The following is a 5,493-nucleotide window of genomic DNA, read 5'->3' on the forward strand; positions in this document are numbered from 1 at the left end:
TATATAAAGCAGGAATGGTAGGAGCCAGTCAGATTCCCAGGACACTTGGTAGATCATGGAGTAGGCATATCATATGGGAAAGCAAACGGGACTTATGGTAGCTCTGGGCTGGGAAACGGTCTATGTTCAAATTTGGCTAACTCCATAGCTGTGAGAAGCAGCCCAGGAGTTCGTGCCTGAAAGAATATGTTTTCGGGCGGCGCCTGTGGCTCAGTTGGTAAGGCGCCGGCCCCATATACCGAGGGTGGCGGGTTCAAACCCAGCCCCGGCCAAACTGCAAACAAAAAATAGCCAGGCGTTGTGGCGGGCGCCTGTAGTCCCAGCTACTCGGGAGGCTGAGGCAAGAGAATCGCTTAAGCCCAGGAGTTGGAGGTTGCTGTGAGCTGTGTGAGGCCATGGCACTCTACCGAGGGCCATAAAGTGAGACTCTGTCTCTACAAAAAAAAAAAAAAAAAAAAAAAAGAATATGTTTTCAGGGGTTGCAAAGGGTTAACTCCTCCACTGTTTTCAGTGTAGGGAAATGTGATCACACCAATAGAATCCCATTTAGGCTGTGCTAGAAGGAAAGCTCATGCCAAGACAAAGAAGCCAGGTAGGGCACATTCTCCCTCAATTCTCCTCTTAACATTCATGGCAGACATTGCTAATCAAACACTGGATTCTTTCTGTTGAGCCTGGATGTGGCTTCACAGTCAGTCTTCACTGAGTCACCTGGCAGTAATCACAAATAAATTGGGATGGAATTTAATTGTCAAATAATTTGACAGTTCTGGTCTGAGGCCAGATTCTAAGAAAGCACAAGTTCACGCCAAGTGCAAGAGTGAGGGTAATAACAAGGCTCTGGGATTAAAACAAAGATTGATAATGAGATGAGGTTCTAGAACAAGAATCTAAGAAATCAGGGCACAGAACATTTCCTGAGCTTCATGATTCTGCTGCTGTGTGTCTCCGAGACCCTTCAAGATGGAACTCTCTGGACAAAATGCCTAAAATGAGGACAATTCTGGTTCTTGGTTTGAGGAGAATTTTTACTATCTAGTACTTATTATTAAAAAAGACTTCTCCTCATTTCTAGGTGATGGTATTAGTTGAAGACAAAAGAAAAAGAGAAGGAAGGGAGGGAGGGAAGGAGGGAGGGAAGGAAGGAAAGAAGGAAGAAGGAAAGGAAAGAAGAAGGAAAGGAAGGAAAGAAGGAAGGAAGGAAGAAAAAATTTTCTAAAAAATAATTTGTGTACAAATGATTTTCAAAAAATTTTTGTCACACAAATTGAATTGTTTTAAAATTATGTTGGCTCCAGACTGCTGTATATGTTTGATTTACATCATAGAATTTATTTAACATCCTCTGCCTTTCACAGTCCTCATGAAGACTTAAAATCAGGTATTGATTTACATGATGTAAATGACAAGGCATTTTATCCTCACCACCTTCCAACCACTCCATGCTGCCCATGTTCCTGTACATGTTTCTGACTCATTTTCATAAATACTGGATTATATTAGACTTTGTAGAATCTGTTTCTCTCATTTATGAAGAAACTTTTTGCTTAAAAGAGCACCACATTGATTGCTTCAAAAGTGGAGGCATATTTCCATCAGACTCTGTTGGCTCCTGGCCTAGGATTTAGCATGGTGTCTGAGAGCTGAAAATCTAACTTGGGTTTAAGTTTCAGCTTTGTTCTTATTTTTATAGTAGTTTTTTTTGTAGTTTTTGGCCAGGCCAGTATTGAACCCACCACCCCCAGTGTATGGATCTGGTGCCCTACTCCTTGAGCCACAGTTTTTTTGTTTGAGGCCAGTTTGAGGCCAGTTTTTTTCTAGTTTTTGGCCAGGGCCAGTATTGAACCCACCACCCCCAGTATATGGATCTGGTGCCCTACTCCTTGAGCCACAGTTTTTTTGTTTGAGGCCAGTTTGAGGCCAGTTTTTTTGTAGTTTTTGGCCAGGGCCAGTATTGAACCCACCACCCCCAGTACATGGATCCGGTGCCCTACTCCTTGAGCCACAGGTGCCATCCTCAACTTTGTTCTTATTGAATGTGTCACCTAGAGTAAGTTACTAAACTTGTGTTTCTTTGCTCATTAAATAATAATAACTTCAATAGTAACTAGGATTTGTAAGGCTCTCTGAGCTAATAGATGAATAATGCTCATGCATCCATAAGTCTCAGCCACTTTGTTGTTACATGTTTACATCAGCTCCTCAAAGAGAGCATAACTTCCCAATCCTACATTCTCTGTTCTATTCTGGTCCCTAGAACCAATCTTGAGCTAGACAGATATTTTCAGTAGATTCAGCCTAGACTTTTAGGGGCAGTGATCCATTCCTTCATCCTTCTCTCCCTTTCCATCCTTCCATCTTCCAATCTCCTCCCTTTCCTTCCATTCCCCTCGCTCCGTCTTTCTTTTCTTCCTTCCAAAAAACAAACAAACAAACAAAAAACATTTCTTAGGAGCCTGTCACGGATGCCATACTATTATAGGCACTGGGGATAAATTGATGCTAAAAAGTTATCATCCCTTATGAGGATCCAAAGAATTCATATTTCTGAATTGCTTTAGAATAGCCAGACACATAAGTGCTTTGTAAGTATTTGTTAAATAAATCAAATAATAAACCTGGGTTTCTATCTTATTCCTACTTCCTGCTCCTAATCGTATTTTCTACCTTGTAATCTGAACCTGTCTTGGTCCTCAGGTTTTCATGCCTATGGTGATAACAAGCCAAATGAATTTTCAGATCATTTCAGGACTGAGGTCCTCCGGCCTTACTATTGTCAGCTCTTTTTCTTTCTGGGTGAGGAGAAGGGTGTCAGAGGCTCAGTGGGAACATCCCTCCAGCTCAGGGGTTTCTGAACTGCTGCCACCTGCTGGTAGATTCATTCAGTGCCATCACTTCATAAATTTCAGTGGGATCACTACAGAAGTTCTGAGATACACAAACATCAAAACATATAAAATCTGGCACACCGTGTTCTGCCTGAGCTGCAGTGGACGTTTCCAGGGCAGCCGACCCAGATCTTCTGAGTCCTGCACCACCTCCTGTGGAAGCCTGAGCTAGCTGTGCAGCTATCTCCCTTTGTCTCATAACCATGTCCACCAATGAGAATGCTAATTCACCAGCTGCCCGACTTAACAGGTTCAAGAACAAGGGAAAAGACAGTACAGAAATGAGGCGACGCCAAATAGAAGTTAATGTGGAGTTGAGGAAAGCTAAGAAAGATGACCAGATGCTGAAAAGGAGAAATGTAAGCTCTTTTCCTGATGATGCTACTTCTCCACTGCAGGAAAACCGAAACAACCAGGGTACTGTAAATTGGTCTGTGGATGACATTGTCAAAGGTATAAACAGCACCAATATGGAAAACCAGCTCCAAGCTACTCAGGCTGCCAGGAAACTACTTTCTAGAGAAAAACAGCCTCCCATCGACAATATAATCCGAGCTGGTTTGATCCCAAAATTTGTGTCCTTCTTGGGTAGAACTGATTGTAGTCCCATTCAGTTTGAATCTGCATGGGCACTAACTAACATTGCTTCTGGGACATCAGAACAGACTAAGGCTGTGGTAGATGGAGGTGCTATTCCAGCATTCATTTCTCTGTTGGCATCTCCCCATGCTCATATCAGTGAACAAGCTGTGTGGGCTCTAGGAAACATTGCAGGTGATGGTTCAGTTTTCCGAGACTTGGTTATTAAGTATGGTGCAGTTGACCCACTGTTGGCATTCTAGCTATTCCTGATATGTCATCTTTATCATGTGGTTACTTACGAAATCTTACCTGGACACTTTCAAACCTTTGTCGCAACAAGAATCCTGCACCCCCATTAGATGCTGTGGAACAGATTCTTCCTACTTTAGTGCGTCTCCTGCATCATAATGATCCAGAGGTATTAGCAGATACTTGCTGGGCTATTTCTTACCTTACTGATGGTCCAAATGAACGGATTGAAATGGTTGTGAAAACAGGAGTTGTGCCCCAACTTGTGAAGCTTTTGGGAGCTACTGAATTGCCAATTGTGACTCCTGCACTAAGAGCCATAGGGAATATTGTCACTGGGACAGATGAACAGACTCAGGTTGTAATTGATGCAGGAGCACTTACTGTCTTTCCCAGCCTGCTGACCAACCCCAAAACTAACATCCAAAAGGAAGCTACATGGACAATGTCAAACATCACAGCTGGCCGTCAGGACCAGATACAGCAAGTTGTGAATCATGGACCAGTCCCATTACTTGTTGGTGTTCTCTCTAAGGCAGACTTTAAGACACAGAAGGAAGCTGTATGGGCTGTGACCAACTATACAAGTGGTGGAACAGTTGAACAGATTGTATACCTTGTTCATTGTGGCATAATAGAACCATTGATGAACCTCTTAACTGCAAAAGATACCAAAATTATTCTGGTTATTCTGGATGCCATTTCAAATATCTTTCAGGCTGCTGAAAAACTAGGTGAAACTGAGAAACTTAGTATAATGATTGAAGAATGTGGAGGTTTGGACAAAATTGAAGCTCTACAAAACCATGAAAATGAGTCTGTGTACAAGGCTTCATTAAACTTGATTGAGAAGTATTTCTCTGTAGAGGAAGAGGAGGATCAAAATGTAGTACCAGAAACTACCTCTGAAGGCTATACGTTCCAAGTTCAGGATGGGACTCCCGGGACTTTTAACTTTTAGATTGTATAGCTGAGGCACAAAGTTGTCGTGTACTGCGTTTGGTATAAGTTTGTCTTAACTATTTCTCTACTACGAACTCTTTTTAAATGTGGTTTGTTATTGTAGCACTTTTTACAACAAAACTATACTTGAACAGTTCCAAACTGTACATACATACTGTCTGGAGCCTATCCTCTGAAAGGGTTTCTTATTTCTATGTGGAATTTCATATCTTGCAGTGTCCTGTAAATAAAGATTAAAGTCTAAAAAAAAAAAAACAAAACATATAAAATCTGCATGGATGAAAACAAATGAAGCCCTTCCAGCAACAATGATAAGCCAAATAAGTTGAAATCTGAACAGGTGAATCAGAAAGAATTCTGCCGACTGTGCTTGGAAGTGAAATAATGGACCATAACATAGTCTGTCTCAAAAGTTTTCATAGTGACCCAGGTATCTTGTTCTGCGCTCTTGCATCCTATTCTGTGACTCTCAAAACCATGTTGCTCCTTATTGGACCCTTTGAAGACAGAATAAGATGCCATGTTACCTCTTATTTTCTGGGCTTTGGGCATGTTGTGTTCTTACTCACCAGATGGGCCTTCCATCCTGGCCCCGCAATGGGTACCATGACTTTCCCCCCCCACACCACCCCCAACCAGCCATTAAGACTTGCGCCTTTAAGGAGGCATGAGGCCTGCTGCCCTTCACTATTCTTCCTTTACATCAAATATCTCAAAAATATCCAGTTCTTAATCAACATGTAAATGAATGCTCATGTGGAGGCTGCCAAGTAGGTATTAGGCATTTTTAACAATAACTGATAAGAATAAT

The 5,493-nt window shown here is 41.9% G+C and overlaps 1 pseudogene across 1 annotated transcript; it reads left to right on the forward strand.

Annotated features, from left to right (window-relative positions):
• Positions 1-2,970: 2,970 nt before the first annotated feature.
• On the forward strand, positions 2,971-4,912 carry LOC128586582 (importin subunit alpha-1-like; annotated as a pseudogene). The gene has a single exon (XR_008380263.1). The product of XR_008380263.1 is annotated as an importin subunit alpha-1-like (transcript).
• Positions 4,913-5,493: the final 581 nt, after the last annotated feature.

This window comes from Nycticebus coucang, chromosome 5 (assembly GCF_027406575.1).
Source record: "Nycticebus coucang isolate mNycCou1 chromosome 5, mNycCou1.pri, whole genome shotgun sequence".
NCBI classification, from domain to species: Eukaryota; Metazoa; Chordata; class Mammalia; order Primates; family Lorisidae; genus Nycticebus; species Nycticebus coucang.